The sequence below is a fragment of the Macaca mulatta genome, chromosome 16 (assembly GCF_049350105.2).
Source record: "Macaca mulatta isolate MMU2019108-1 chromosome 16, T2T-MMU8v2.0, whole genome shotgun sequence".
Taxonomy (NCBI): Eukaryota; Metazoa; Chordata; class Mammalia; order Primates; family Cercopithecidae; genus Macaca; species Macaca mulatta.
Window position 1 is genome coordinate 31,740,430 of NC_133421.1, and position 16,078 is coordinate 31,756,507.

Below are 16,078 nucleotides of genomic sequence, written 5' to 3' on the forward strand. Positions count from 1 at the left end.
CAAATATCACTTTGCCAATTCCAAAAGAACTGTCTTAGCGAAAGGCTTCTGAAGGGAAAGCTGTAACTCTGTGAGATGATTTCACAGAACACAAAGAAGTTTCTCAGAAAGCTTCTTTCTCTTTGTTATCGGAGGATATTTCCTTTGGCTCTATAATCTTCAAAGGGAAAGGAAATATCTGTTGTCAGATTCCACAGAAATAAGGCTAGCAAAGAGATCCACGAAATACAGATGTAACTCTGTGAGATGAATTAACAGAACACTGAGCAGTTTCTCAGAAAGCTTCTTTCCAGATTTCATCGGAGGATATTTCCTTTTTCACCATAGCCCTCTATGAGCTTCCAAATATCACTTTGCCAATTCCACAAGAACTGTCTTAGCGAAAGGCTTCTTGAGGGGAAAGCTGTATCTCTGTGAGATGTTTTCACAGAACACAAAGAAGTTTCTCAGAAAGCTTCTTTCTCTTTGTTATCGGAGGATATTTCCTTTGGCCCTATAGTCTCTAAAGGGATCCGAAATATCTGTTCTCAGATCCCGCAGAAATAAGGCTAGCAAAGAGATCCATGAAATACAGATGTAACTCTATTAGATGAATTAACAGAACACTAAGCAGTTTCTCAGAGAGCTTCTTTCCAGATTTCATCGGAGGATATTTCCTTTTTCACCATAGCCCTCTATGGGCTTCCAAATATCACTTTGCCAATTCCACAAGAACTGTCTTAGCGAAAGGCTTATTGAGGGGAAAGCTATAACTCTGTGAGATGATTTCACAGAACGCAAAGAAGTTTCTCAGAAAGCTTCTTTCTCTTTGTTATCGGAGGATATTTCCTTTGGCCCTATAGTCTTCAAAGGGAAAGGAAAAATCTGTTCTCAGATTTCACAGAAATAAAGCTAGCAAAGAGATCCACGAAATACAGATGTAACTCTGTGAGATGAATTAACAGAACACTAAGCAGTTTCTCAGAAAGCTTCTTTCCAGATTTCATCAGAGCATATTTCCTTTTTCACAATAGCCCTCTAGGGGCTTCCAAATATCACTTTGCAATTCCACAAGAACTGTCTTAGCGAAAGGCTTCTTGAGGGGAAAGCTGTAACTCTGTGAGATGATTTCACAGAACAGAAAGAAGTTTTTCAGAAAGCTTCTTTATCTTTGTTATCGGAGGATATTTCCTTTGGCCCTATAGTCTTTAGAGGGAGTCGAAATATCTGTTCTCAGATTCCACAGAAATAAGGCTAGCAAAGAGATCCACGAAATACAGATATAACTTTGTGAGATGAGTTAACAGAACACTAAGCAGTTTCTCAGAAAGCTTCTTTCCAGATTTCATCGGAGTATATTTCCTTTTTCACCATAGCCCTCTATTGGCTTCCAAATATCACTTTGCCAATTCCAAAGGAACTGTCTTAGCAAATGGCTTCTTGAGGGGAAAGCTGTAACTCTGTGAGATGATTTCACAGAACAGAAAGAAGTTTCTCAGAACGCTTCTTTCTCTTTGTTATCGGAGGATATTTCCTTTGGCCCTATAGTCTTTAAAGGGATTCGAAATATCTGTTCTCAGATTCCACAGATAAGGCTAGCAAATAGATCCACGAAATACAGATGTAATTCTGTGAGATGAATTAACAGAACACTAAGCAGTTTCTCAGAAAGCTTCTTTCCAGATTTCATCGGAGGATATTTCCTTTATCACCATAGCCCTCTATGGGCTTCCAAATATCACTTTGCCAATTCCACAAGAACTGTCTTAGCGAAAGGCTTCTTGAGGGGAAAGCTGTAACTCTGTGAGATGATTTCACAGAACACAAAGAAGTTTCTCAGAAAGCTTCTTTCTCTTTGTTATCGGAGGACATTTCCTTTGTCCCTATAGTCGTCAAAGGGAAAGGAAATATCTGTTCTCAGATTCCACAGAAATAAGGCTAGCAAAGAGATCCACGAAACACAGATGTAACTCTGTGAGATGAATTAACAGAACACTAAGCAGTTTCTCAGAAAGCTTCTTTCCAGATTTGATGGGAGGATATTTCCTTTTTCACCATAGCCCTCTATGGGCTTCCAAATATCACTTTGCCAAATCCACAAGAACTGTCTTACCGAAAGGCTTCTTGAGGGGAAAGCTGTAACTCTGTGAGATGATTTCAGAGAACACAAAGAAGTTTCTCAGAAAGCTTCTTTCTCTTTGTTATCGGAGGATATTTCCTTTGGCCCTATAGTCTTCAAAGGGAAAGGAAAAATCTGTTCTCAGATTCCACAGAAATAAAGCTAGCAAAGAGATCCACGAAATACAGATGTAACTCTGTGAGATGAATTAACAGAACACTAAGCAGTTTCTCAGAAAGCTTCTTTCCAGATTTCATCGGAGGATATTTCCTTTTTCACCATAGCCCTCTATGGGCTTCCAAATATCATTTGCCAATTCCACAAGAACTGTCTTAGCGAAAGGCTTTTGACGGGAAAGCTGTAACTCTGTGAGATGATTTCACAGAACACAAAGAAGTTTCTCAGAAAGCTTCTTTATCTTTGTTATCGCAGGATATTTCCTTTGGCCTTATAGTCTTCAAAGGGAAAGGAAATATCTGTTCTCAGATTTCACAGAAATAAAGCTAGCAAAGAGATCCACGGAATACAGATGTAACTCTGTGAGATGAATTAACAGAACACTAAGCAGTTTCTCAGAAAGCTTCTTTCCAGATTTCATCAGAGCATATTTCCTTTTTCACAATAGCCCTCTAGGGGCTTCCAAATATCACTTTGCAATTCCACAAGAACTGTCTTAGCGAAAGGCTTCTTGAGGGGAAAGCTGTAACTCTGTGAGATGATTTCACAGAACAGAAAGAAGTTTTTCAGAAAGCTTCTTTATCTTTGTTATCGGAGGATATTTCCTTTGGCCCTATAGTCTTTAAAGGGAGTCGAAATATCTGTTCTCAGATTCCACAGAAATAAGGCTAGAAAAGAGATCCACGAAATACAGATATAACTCTGTGAGATGAGTTAACAGAACACTAAGCAGTTTCTCAGAAAGCTTCTTTCCAGATTTCATCGGAGTATATTTCCTTTTTCACCATAGCCCTCTATGGGCTTCCAAATATCACTTTGCCAATTCCAAAGGAACTGTCTTAGCAAATGGCTTCTTGAGGGGAAAGCTGTAACTCTGTGAGATGATTTCACAGAACAGAAAGAAGTTTCTCAGAACGCTTCTTTCTCTTTGTTATCGGAGGATATTTCCTTTGGCCCTATAGTCTTTAAAGGGATTCGAAATATCTGTTCTCAGATTCCACAGATAAGGTTAGCAAAGAGATCCACGAAATACAGATGTAACTCTGTGAGATGAATTAACAGAACACTAAGCAGTTTCTAAGAAAGCTTCTTTCCAGATTTCATCGGAGGATATTTCCTTTTTAATCTTAGCCCTCTATTCGATTCCAAATATCCCTTTGCCAATTCCAAAAGAACTGTCTTAGCGAAAGGGTTCTTGACGGGAAAGCTGTAACTCTGTGAGATGATTTCACAGAACAGAAAGAAGTTTCTCAGAAAGCTTCTTTCTCTTTGTTATCGGAGGATATTTACTTTGGCCCTATAGTCTTTAAAGGGATTCGAAATATCTGTTCTCAGATTTCACAGAAATAAGGCTAGCAAAGAGATCCACGAAATACAGATGTAACTCTGTGAGATGAATTAACAGAACACTAAGCAGTTTCTCAGAAAGCTTCTTTCCAGATTTCATCGGAGGATATTTCCTTTTTCACCATAGCCCTCTATGGGCTTCCAAATATCACTTTGCCAATTCCACAAGAACTGTCTTAGCGAAAGGCTTCTTGAGGGGAAAGCTGTAACTCTGTGAGATGTTTTCACAGAACACAAAGAAGTTTCTCAGAAAGCTTCTTTCTCTTTGTTATCGGAGGATATTTCCTTTGGCCCTATAGTCTTTAAAGGGATCCGAAATATCTGTTCTCAGATTCCACAGAAATAAGGCTAGCAAAGAGATCCATGAAATACAGATGTAACTCTGCTAGATGAATTAACAGAACACTAAGCAGTTTCTCAGAAAGCTTCTTTCCAGATTTCATCGGAGGATATTTCCTTTTTCACCATAGCCCTCTATGGGCTTCCAAATATCATTTGCCAATTCCACAAGAACTGTCTTAGCGAAAGGCTTTTGACGGGAAAGCTGTAACTCTGTGAGATGATTTCACAGAACACAAAGAAGTTTCTCAGACAGCTTCTTTCTCTTTGTTATCGGAGGATATTTCCTTTGGCCCTATAGTCTTCAAAGGGAAAGGAAAAATCTGTTCTCAGATTTCACAGAAATAAAGCTAGCAAAGAGATCCACGAAATACAGATGTAACTCTGTGAGATGAATTAACAGAACACTAAGCAGTTTCTCAGAAAGCTTCTTTCCAGATTTCATCAGAGCATATTTCCTTTTTCACAATAGCCCTCTAGGGGCTTCCAAATATCACTTTGCAATTCCACAAGAACTGTCTTAGCGAAAGGCTTCTTGAGGGGAAAGCTGTAACTCTGTGAGATGATTTCACAGAACAGAAAGAAGTTTTTCAGAAAGCTTCTTTATCTTTGTTATCGGAGGATATTTCCTTTGGCCCTATAGTCTTTAGAGGGAGTCGAAATATCTGTTCTCAGATTCCACAGAAATAAGGCTAGCAAAGAGATCCACGAAATACAGATATAACTTTGTGAGATGAGTTAACAGAACACTAAGCAGTTTCTCAGAAAGCTTCTTTCCAGATTTCATCGGAGTATATTTCCTTTTTCACCATAGCCCTCTATTGGCTTCCAAATATCACTTTGCCAATTCCAAAGGAACTGTCTTAGCAAATGGCTTCTTGAGGGGAAAGCTGTAACTCTGTGAGATGATTTCACAGAACAGAAAGAAGTTTCTCAGAACGCTTCTTTCTCTTTGTTATCGGAGGATATTTCCTTTGGCCCTATAGTCTTTAAAGGGATTCGAAATATCTGTTCTCAGATTCCACAGATAAGGCTAGCAAATAGATCCACGAAATACAGATGTAATTCTGTGAGATGAATTAACAGAACACTAAGCAGTTTCTCAGAAAGCTTCTTTCCAGATTTCATCGGAGGATATTTCCTTTATCACCATAGCCCTCTATGGGCTTCCAAATATCACTTTGCCAATTCCACAAGAACTGTCTTAGCGAAAGGCTTCTTGAGGGGAAAGCTGTAACTCTGTGAGATGATTTCACAGAACACAAAGAAGTTTCTCAGAAAGCTTCTTTCTCTTTGTTATCGGAGGACATTTCCTTTTTCCCTATAGTCGTCAAAGGGAAAGGAAATATCTGTTCTCAGATTCCACAGAAATAAGGCTAGCAAAGAGATCCACGAAACACAGATGTAACTCTGTGAGATGAATTAACAGAACACTAAGCAGTTTCTCAGAAAGCTTCTTTCCAGATTTGATGGGAGGATATTTCCTTTTTCACCATAGCCCTCTATGGGCTTCCAAATATCACTTTGCCAAATCCACAAGAACTGTCTTACCGAAAGGCTTCTTGAGGGGAAAGCTGTAACTCTGTGAGATGATTTCAGAGAACACAAAGAAGTTTCTCAGAAAGCTTCTTTCTCTTTGTTATCGGAGGATATTTCCTTTGGCCCTATAGTCTTCAAAGGGAAAGGAAAAATCTGTTCTCAGATTCCACAGAAATAAAGCTAGCAAAGAGATCCACGAAATACAGATGTAACTCTGTGAGATGAATTAACAGAACACTAAGCAGTTTCTCAGAAAGCTTCTTTCCAGATTTCATCGGAGGATATTTCCTTTTTCACCATAGCCCTCTATGGGCTTCCAAATATCATTTGCCAATTCCACAAGAACTGTCTTAGCGAAAGGCTTTTGACGGGAAAGCTGTAACTCTGTGAGATGATTTCACAGAACACAAAGAAGTTTCTCAGAAAGCTTCTTTATCTTTGTTATCGCAGGATATTTCCTTTGGCCTTATAGTCTTCAAAGGGAAAGGAAATATCTGTTCTCAGATTTCACAGAAATAAAGCTAGCAAAGAGATCCACGGAATACAGATGTAACTCTGTGAGATGAATTAACAGAACACTAAGCAGTTTCTCAGAAAGCTTCTTTCCAGATTTCATCAGAGCATATTTCCTTTTTCACAATAGCCCTCTAGGGGCTTCCAAATATCACTTTGCAATTCCACAAGAACTGTCTTAGCGAAAGGCTTCTTGAGGGGAAAGCTGTAACTCTGTGAGATGATTTCACAGAACAGAAAGAAGTTTTTCAGAAAGCTTCTTTATCTTTGTTATCGGAGGATATTTCCTTTGGCCCTATAGTCTTTAAAGGGAGTCGAAATATCTGTTCTCAGATTCCACAGAAATAAGGCTAGAAAAGAGATCCACGAAATACAGATATAACTCTGTGAGATGAGTTAACAGAACACTAAGCAGTTTCTCAGAAAGCTTCTTTCCAGATTTCATCGGAGTATATTTCCTTTTTCACCATAGCCCTCTATGGGCTTCCAAATATCACTTTGCCAATTCCAAAGGAACTGTCTTAGCAAATGGCTTCTTGAGGGGAAAGCTGTAACTCTGTGAGATGATTTCACAGAACAGAAAGAAGTTTCTCAGAACGCTTCTTTCTCTTTGTTATCGGAGGATATTTCCTTTGGCCCTATAGTCTTTAAAGGGATTCGAAATATCTGTTCTCAGATTCCACAGATAAGGTTAGCAAAGAGATCCACGAAATACAGATGTAACTCTGTGAGATGAATTAACAGAACACTAAGCAGTTTCTAAGAAAGCTTCTTTCCAGATTTCATCGGAGGATATTTCCTTTATCACCATAGCCCTCTATGGGCTTCCAAATATCACTTTGCCAATTCCACAAGAACTGTCTTAGCGAAAGGCTTCTTGAGGGGAAAGCTGTAACTCTGTGAGATGATTTCACAGAACACAAAGAAGTTTCTCAGAAAGCTTCTTTCTCTTTTTTATCGGAGGACATTTCCTTTGTCCCTATAGTCGTCAAAGGGAAAGGAAATATCTGTTCTCAGATTCCACAGAAATAAGGCTAGCAAAGAGATCCACGAAATACAGATGTAACCCTGTGAGATGAATTAACAGAACACTAAGCAGTTTCTCAGAAAGCTTCTTTCCAGATTTGATGGGAGGATATTTCCTTTTTCACCATAGCCCTCTATGGGCTTCCAAATATCACTTTGCCAAATCCACAAGAACTGTCTTACCGAAAGGCTTCTTGAGGGGAAAGCTGTAACTCTGTGAGATGATTTCAGAGAACACAAAGAAGTTTCTCAGAAAGCTTCTTTCTCTTTGTTATAGGAGGATATTTCCTTTGGCCCTATAGTCTTCAAAGGGAAAGGAAAAATCTGTTCTCAGATTCCACAGAAATAAAGCTAGCAAAGAGATCCACGAAATACAGATGTAACTCTGTGAGATGAATTAACAGAACACTAAGCAGTTTCTCAGAAAGCTTCTTTACAGATTTCATCTGAGGTTATTTCCTTTTTCACCATAGCCCTCTATGGGCTTCCAAATATCACTTTGCCAATTCCACAAGAACTGTCTTAGCGAAAGGCTTCTTGAGGGGAAAGCTGTAACTCTGTGAGATGATTTCACAGAACACATAAAGTTTCTCAGAAAGCTTCTTTCTATTTGTTATCGGAGGATATTTCCTTTGGCCCTATAGTCTTCAAAGGGAAAGGAAAAATCTGTTCTCAGATTCCACAGAAATAAAGCAAGCAAAGAGATCCACGAAATACAGATGTAACTCTGTGAGATGAATTAACAGAACACTAAGCAGTTTCTCAGAAAGCTTCTTTGCAGATTTCATCGGAGGATATTTCCTTTTTCACCATAGCCCTCTATGGGCTTCCAAATATCACTTTTCCAATTCCACAAGAACTGTCTTAGCGAAAGGCTTCTTGAGGCGAAAGCTGTAATTCTGTGAGATGATTTCACAGAACACAAAGAAGTTTCTCAGAAAGCTTCTTTCCCTTTGTTATCGGAGGATATTTCCTTTGGCCCTATAGTCTTCAAAGGGAAAGGAAATATCACTTGTCAGATTCCACAGAAATAAGGCTAGCAAAGAGATCCACGAAATACAGATGTAACTCTGTGAGATGAATTAACAGAACACTAAGCAGTTTCTCAGAAAGCTTCTTTCCAGATTTCATTGGAGGATATTTACTTTTTCACCATAGCCCTCTATGGGCTTCCAAATATCACTTTGCCAATTCCAAAAGAACTGTCTTAGCGAAAGGCTTCTTGAGGGGAAAGCTGTAACTCTGTGAGATGATTTCACAGAACAGAAAGAAGTTTCTCAGAAAGCTTCTTTATCTTTGTTATCGGAGGATATTTCCTTTGGCCCTATAGTCTTTAAAGGGAGTCGAAATATCTGTTCTCAGATTCCACAGAAATAAGGCTAGCAAAGAGATCCACGAAATACAGATATAACTCGGTGAGATGAGTTAACAGAACACTAAGCAGTTTCTCAGAAAGCTTCTTTCCAGATTTCATCGGAGGATATTTCCTTTATCACCATAGCCCTCTATGGGCTTCCAAATATCACTTTGCCAATTCCACAAGAACTGTCTTAGCGAAAGGCTTCTTGAGGGGAAAGCTGTAACTCTGTGAGATGATTTCACAGAACACAAAGAAGTTTCTCAGAAAGCTTCTTTCTCTTTGTTATCGGAGGACATTTCCTTTGTCCCTATAGTCGTCAAAGGGAAAGGAAATATCTGTTCTCAGATTCCACAGAAATAAGGCTAGCAAAGAGATCCACGAAATACAGATGTAACTCTGTGAGATGAATTAACAGAACACTAAGCAGTTTCTCAGAAAGCTTCTTTCCAGATTTGATGGGAGGATATTTCCTTTTTCACCATAGCCCTCTATGGGCTTCCAAATATCACTTTGCCAAATCCACAAGAACTGTCTTACCGAAAGGCTTCTTGAGGGGAAAGCTGTAACTCTGTGAGATGATTTCAGAGAACACAAAGAAGTTTCTCAGAAAGCTTCTTTCTCTTTGTTATCGGAGGATATTTCCTTTGGCCCTATAGTCTTCAAAGGGAAAGGAAAAATCTGTTCTCAGATTCCACAGAAATAAAGCTAGCAAAGAGATCCACGAAATACAGATGTAATTCTGTGAGATGAATTAACAGAACACTAAGCAGTTTCTCAGAAAGCTTCTTTACAGATTTCATCTGAGGTTATTTCCTTTTTCACCATAGCCCTCTATGGGCTTCCAAATATCACTTTGCCAATTCCACAAGAACTGTCTTAGCGAAAGGCTTCTTGAGGGGAAAGCTGTAACTCTGTGAGGTGTTTTCACAGAACACAAAGAAGTTTCTCAGAAAGTTTCTTTCTCTTTGTTATCGGAGGATATTTCCTTTGGCCCTATAGTCTTTAAAGGGATCCGAAATATCTGTTGTCACATTCCACAGAAAAAAGGCTAGCAAAGAGATCCATGAAATACAGATGTAACTCTGTTAGATGAATTAACAGAACACTAAGCAGTTTCTCAGAAAGCTTCTTTCCACATTTCATCGGAGGATATTTCCTTTTTCACCATAGCCCTCTATGGGCTTCCAAATATCATTTGCCAATTCCACAAGAACTGTCTTAGCGAAAGGCTTCTTGAGGGGAAAGCTGTAACTCTGTGAGATGATTTCACAGAACACAAAGAAGTTTCTCAGAAAGCTTCTTTCTATTTGTTATCGGAGGATATTTCCTTTGGCCCTATAGTCTTCAAAGGGAAAGGAAAAATCTGTTCTCAGATTCCACAGAAATAAAGCAAGCAAAGAGATCCACGAAATACAGATGTAACTCTGTGAGATGAATTAACAGAACACTAAGCAGTTTCTCAGAAAGCTTCTTTCCAGATTTCATCGGAGGATATTTCCTTTTTCAGCAAAGCCCTCTATGGGCTTCCAAATATCACTTTTCCAATTCCACAAGAACTGTCTTAGCGAAAGGCTTCTTGAGGTGAAAGCTGTAATTTTGTGAGATGATTTCACAGAACACAAAGAAGTTTCTCAGAAAGCTTCTTTCCCTTTGTTATCGGAGGATATTTCCTTTGGCCCTATAGTCTTCAAAGGGAAAGGAAATATCAGTTGTCAGATTCCACAGAAATAAGGCTAGCAAAGAGATCCACGAAATACAGATGTAACTCTGTGAGATGAATTAAAAGAACACTAAGCAGTTTCTCAGAAAGCTTCTTTCCAGATTTCATCGGAGGATATTTACTTTGTCACCATAGCCCTCTAAGGGCTTCCAATATCAATTTGCCAATTCCAAAAGAACTGTCTTAGCGAAAGGCTTCTTGAGGGGAAAGCTGTAACTCTGTGAGATGATTTCACAGAACAGAAAGAAGTTTCTCAGAAAGCTTCTTTCTCTTTGTTATCGGAGGATATTTCCTTTGACCCTATAGTCTTCAAAGGGAAAGGAAATATCTGTTGTCTGATTCCACAGAAATAAGGCTAGCAAAGAGGTCCACGAAACACAGATGTAACTCTGTGAGATAAATTAACAGAACACTAAGCAGTTTCTCAGAAAGCTTCTTTCCAGATTTCATCGGAGGATATTTCCTTTTTCACCATAGCCCTCTATGGGCTTCCAAATATCATTTGCCAATTCCACAAGAACTGTCTTAGCGAAAGGCTTTTGAGAGGAAAGCTGTAACTCTGTGAGATGATTTCACAGAACACAAAGAAGTTTCTCAGAAAGCTTCTTTCTCTTTGTTATCGGAGGATATTTCCTTTGGCCCTATAGTCTTCAAAGGAAAAGGAAAAATCTGTTCTCAGATTCCACAGAAATAAAGCTAGCAAAGAGATCCAAAATACAGATGTAACTCTGTGAGATGAATTAACAGAACACTAAGCAGTTTCTCAGAAAGCTTCTTTCCAGATTTCATCAGAGGATATTTCCTTTTTCACAATAGCCCTCTAGGGGCTTCCAAATATCACTTTGCCAATTCCACAAGAACTGTCTTATCGAAAGGCTTCTTGAGGGGAAAGCTGTAACTCTGTGAGATGATTTCACAGAACAGAAAGAAGTTTTTCAGAAAGCTTCTTTATCTTTGTTATCGGAGGATATTTCCTTTGGCCCTATAGTCTTTAAAGGGAGTCGAAATATCTGTTCTCAGATTCCACAGAAATAAGGCTAGCAAAGAGATCCACGAAATACAGATATAACTCTGTGAAATGAGTTAACAGAACACTAAGCAGTTTCTCAGAAACCTTCTTTCCAGATTTCATCGGAGCATATTTCCTTTTCCACCGTAGCCCTCTTAGGGCTTCCAAATATCACTTTGCCGATTCCACAAGAACTGTCTTAGCGAAAGGCTTCTTGAGGGGAAAGCTGTAACTCTGTGAGATGATTTCACAGAACACCAAGAAGTTTCTCAGAAAGCTTCTTTCTCTTTGTTATCGGAGGATATTTCCTTTGGCCCTATACTCTTTAAAGGGATCCGAAATATCTGTTCTCAGATTCCACAGAAAAAAGGCTAGCAAAGAGATCCATGAAATACAGATGTAACTCTGTGAGATGAATTAACAGAACACTAAGCAGTTTCTCAGAAAGCTTCTTTCCAGATTTCATCGGAGGATATTTCCTTTTTCACCGTAGCCCTCTAAGAGCTTCCAAATATCACTTTGCCAATTCCACAAGAACTGTCTTAGCGAAAGGCTTCTTGAGGCAAAATCTGTAATTCTGTGAGATGATTTCACAGAACACAAAGAAGTTTCTCAGAAAGCATCTTTCTCTTTGTTATCGGAGGATATTTCCTTTGGCCCTATAGTCTTCAAAGGGAAAGGAAATATCTTGTCAGATTCCACAGAAATAAGGCTAGGAAAGAGATCCACGAAATACAGATGTAACCCTGTGAGATGAATTAACAGAACACTGAGCAGTTTCTCAGAAAGCTTCTTTCCAGATTTCATCGGAGGATATTTCCTTTTTCACCATAACCCTCTAGGGGCTTCCAAATATCACTTTGCCAATTCCAGAAGAACTGTCTTAGTGAAAGGCTTCTTGAGGGGAAAGCTGTAACTCTGTGAGACGATTTCACAGAACACAAAGAAGTTTCTCAGAAAGCTTCTTTCTCTTTGTTATCGGAGGATATTTCCTTTGGCCCTATAGTCTTCAAAGGGAAAGGAAATATCTGTTGTCAGATTCCACAGAAATAAGGCTAGCAAAGAGATCCACGAAATACAGATGTAACGGTGTGAGATGAATTAACAGAACACTACGCAGTTTCTCAGAAAGCTTCTTTCCAGATTTCATGGGAGGATATTTCCTTTTTCACCATAGCCCTCTATGGGCTTCCAAATATCACTTTGCCAATTCCACAAGAACTGTCTTAGCGAAAGGCTTCTTGAGGGGAAAGCTGTAACTCTGTGAGATGATTTCACAGAACAGAAAGAAGTTTCTCAGAAAGCTTCTTTCTCTTTGTTATCGGAGGATATTTCCTTTGACCATATAGTCTTTGAAGGGATCCGAAATATCTGTTCTCAGATTCCACAGAAATAAGGCTCGCAAAGAGATACACGAAATACAGATGTAACTCTGTGAGATGAATTAACAGAACACTAAGCAGTTTCTCAGAAAGCTTCTTTCCAGATTTCATCGGATGATATTTCCTTTTTCACCATAGCCCTCTAAGGGCTTCCAAATATCACTTTGCCAATTCCACAAGAACTGTCTTAGCGAAAGTCTTCTTGAGGGGAAAGCTGTAACTCTGTGAGATGATTTCACAGAACACAAAGAAGTTTCTCAGAAAGCTTCTTTCTCTTTGTTATCGGAGTATATTTCCTTTGGCCCTGTAGTCTTTAAAGGGATCCGAAATATCTGTTGTCAGATTCCACAGAAATAAGGCTAGCAAAGAGATCCACGAAATACAGATGTAACACTGTGAGATGAATTAACAGAACACTAAGCAGTTTCTCAGAAAGCTTCTTTCCAGATTTCATCGGAGGATATTTCCTTTTTCACCATAGCCCTCTATGGGCTTCCAAATATCACTTTTCCAATTCCACAAGAACTGTCTTAGCGAAAGTCTTCTTGAGGCGAAAGCTGTAATTCTGTGAGATGATTTCACAGAACACAAAGAAGTTTCTCAGAAAGCTTCTTTCCCTTTGTTATCGGAGGATATTTCCTTTGGTCCTATAGTCTTCAAAGGGAAAGGAAATATCTGTTGTCAGATTCCACAGAAATAAGGCTTGCAAAGAGATCCACGAAATACAGATGTAACTCTGTGAGATGAATTAACAGAACACTAAGCAGTTTCTCAGAAAGCTTCTTTCCAGATTTCATCGGAGGATATTTCCTTTTTCACCATAGCCCTCTATGGGCTTCCAAATATCACTTTGCCAATTCCACAAGAACGGTCTTAGCGAAAGGCTTCTTGATGGGAAAGCTGTAACTCTGTGAGATGATTTCAGAGAACACAAAGAAGTTTCTCAGAAAGCTTCTTTCTCTTTGTTATCGGAGGATATTTCCTTTGGCCCTATAGTCTTCAAAGGGAAAGGAAATATCTGTTGTCTGATTCCACAGACATAAAGCTAGCAAAGAGATCCACGAAATACAGATGTAACTCTGTGAGATGAATTAACAGAACACTAAGCAGTTTCTCAGAAAGCTTCTTAACAGATTTCATCTGAGGTTATTTCCTTTTTCACAATAGCCCTCTAAGGGCTTCCAAATATCACTTTGCCAATTCCACAAGAACTGTCTTAGCGAAAGGCTTATTGAGGGGAAAGCTGTAACTCTGTGAGATGATTTCACAGAACGCAAAGAAGTTTCTCAGAAAGCTTCTTTCTCTTTGTTATCGGAGGATATTTCCTTTGGCCCTATAGTCTTCAAAGGGAAAGGAAAAATCTGTTCTCAGATTCCACAGAAATGAAGCTAGCAAAGAGATCCACGAAATACAGATGTAACTCTGTGAGATGAATTAACAGAACACTAAGTAGTTTCTCAGATAGCTTCTTTCCAGATTTCATCGGAGGATATTTTCTTTTTCACCATAGCCCTCTATGGGATTCCAAATATCTCTTTGCCAATTCCAAAAGAACTGTCTTAGCGAAAGGCTTCTTCACGGGAAAGCTGTAAATCTGTGAGATGATTTCACATAACAGAAAGAAGTTTCTCAGAAAGCTTGTTTCTCTTTGTTATCGGAGGATATTTCCTTTGGCCCTATAGTCTTTAAAGGGATTCGAAATATCTCTTCTCAGATTCCACAGAAATAAGGCTAGCAAAGAGATCCACGAAATACAGATATAACTCTGTGAGATGAATTAACAGAACACTAAGCAGTTTCTCAGACAGCTTCTTTCCAGATTTCATCAGAGGATATTTCCTTTTCCATCGTAGCCCTCTAAGGGCTTCCAAATATCACTTTGCCAATTCCACAAGAACTGTCTTAGCGAAAGGCTTCTAGAGGGGAAAGGTGTAACTCTGTGAGATGTTTTCACAGAACACAAAGAAGTTTCTCAGAAAGCTTCTTTCTCTTTGTTATCGGAGGATATTTCCTTTGGCCCTATAGTCTTTAAAAGGATCCGAAATATCTGTTCTCAGATTCCACAGAAAAAAGGCTAGCAAAGAGATCCATGAAATACAGATGTAACTCTGTGAGATGAATTAACAGAACACTAAGCAGTTTCTCAGAAAGCTTCTTTCCAGATTTCATCGGAGGATATTTCCTTTTTCACCGTAGCCCTCTATGGGCTTCCAAATATCACTTTGCCAATTCCACAAGAACTGTCTTAGCGAAAGGCTTCTTGAGGCAAAATCTGTAATTCTGTGAGATGATTTCACAGAACACAAAGAAGTTTCTCAGAAAGCTTCTTTCTCTTTGTTATCGGAGGATATTTCCTTTGGTCCTATAGTCTTCAAAGAGAAAGGAAATATCTGTTGTCAGATTCCACAGAAATAAGACGAGCAAAGAGATCCACGAAATACAGATGTAACTCTGTGAGATGAATTAACAGAACACTAAGCAGTTTCTCAGAAAGCTTCTTTCCAGATTTCATCGGAGGATATTTCATTTTTCACCATAGCCCTCTATGGGCTTCCAAATATCACTTTGCCAATTCCACAAGAACTGTCTTAGCGAAAGGCTTCTTGAGGGGAAAGCTGTAACTCTGTGAGATGATTTCACAGAACACAAAGAAGTTTCTCAGAAAGCTTCTTTCTCTTTGTTATCGGAGCATATTTCCTTTGGCCCTATAGTCTTTAAAGGGATTCGAAATATCTGTTCTCAGATTCCACAGAAATAAGGCTAGCAAAGAGATCCACGAAATACAGATGTAACTCTGTGAGATGAATTAACAGAACACTAAGCAGTTTCTCAGAAAGCTTCTTTCCAGATTTCATCGGAGGATATTTCCTTTTTCACCATAGCCCTCTATGGGCTTCCAAATATCACTTTGCCAATTCCACAAGAACAGTCTTAGCAAAAGGCTTCTTGAGGGGAAAGCTGTAACTCTGTGAGATGTTTTCACAGAACACAAAGAAGTTTCTCAGAAAGCTTCTTTCTCTTTGTTATCGGAGGATATTTCCTTTGGCCCTATAGTCTTTAAAGGGATCCGAAATATCTGTTCTCAGATTCCACAGAAATAAGGCTAGCAAAGAGATCCATGAAATACAGACGTAACTGTGCTAGATGAATTAACAGAACACTAAGCAGTTTCTCAGAAAGCTTCTTTCCAGTTTTCATCGGAGGATATTTCCTTTTTCACCATAGCCCTCTATGGGCTTCCAAATATCATTTGCCAATTCCACAAGAACTGTCTTAGCGAAAGGCTTTTGACGGGAAAGCTGTAACTCTGTGAGATGATTTCACAGAACACAAAGAACTTTCTCAGAAAGCTTCTTTCTCTTTGTTATCGGAGGATATTTCCTTTGGCCCTATAGTCTTCAAAGGGAAAGGAAAAATCTGTTCTCAGATTTCACAGAAATAAAGCTAGCAAAGAGATCCACGAAATACAGATGTAACTCTGTGATATGAATTAACAGAACACTAAGCAGTTTCTCAGAAAGCTTCTTTCCAGATTTCATCAGAGCATATTTCCTTTTTCACAATAGCC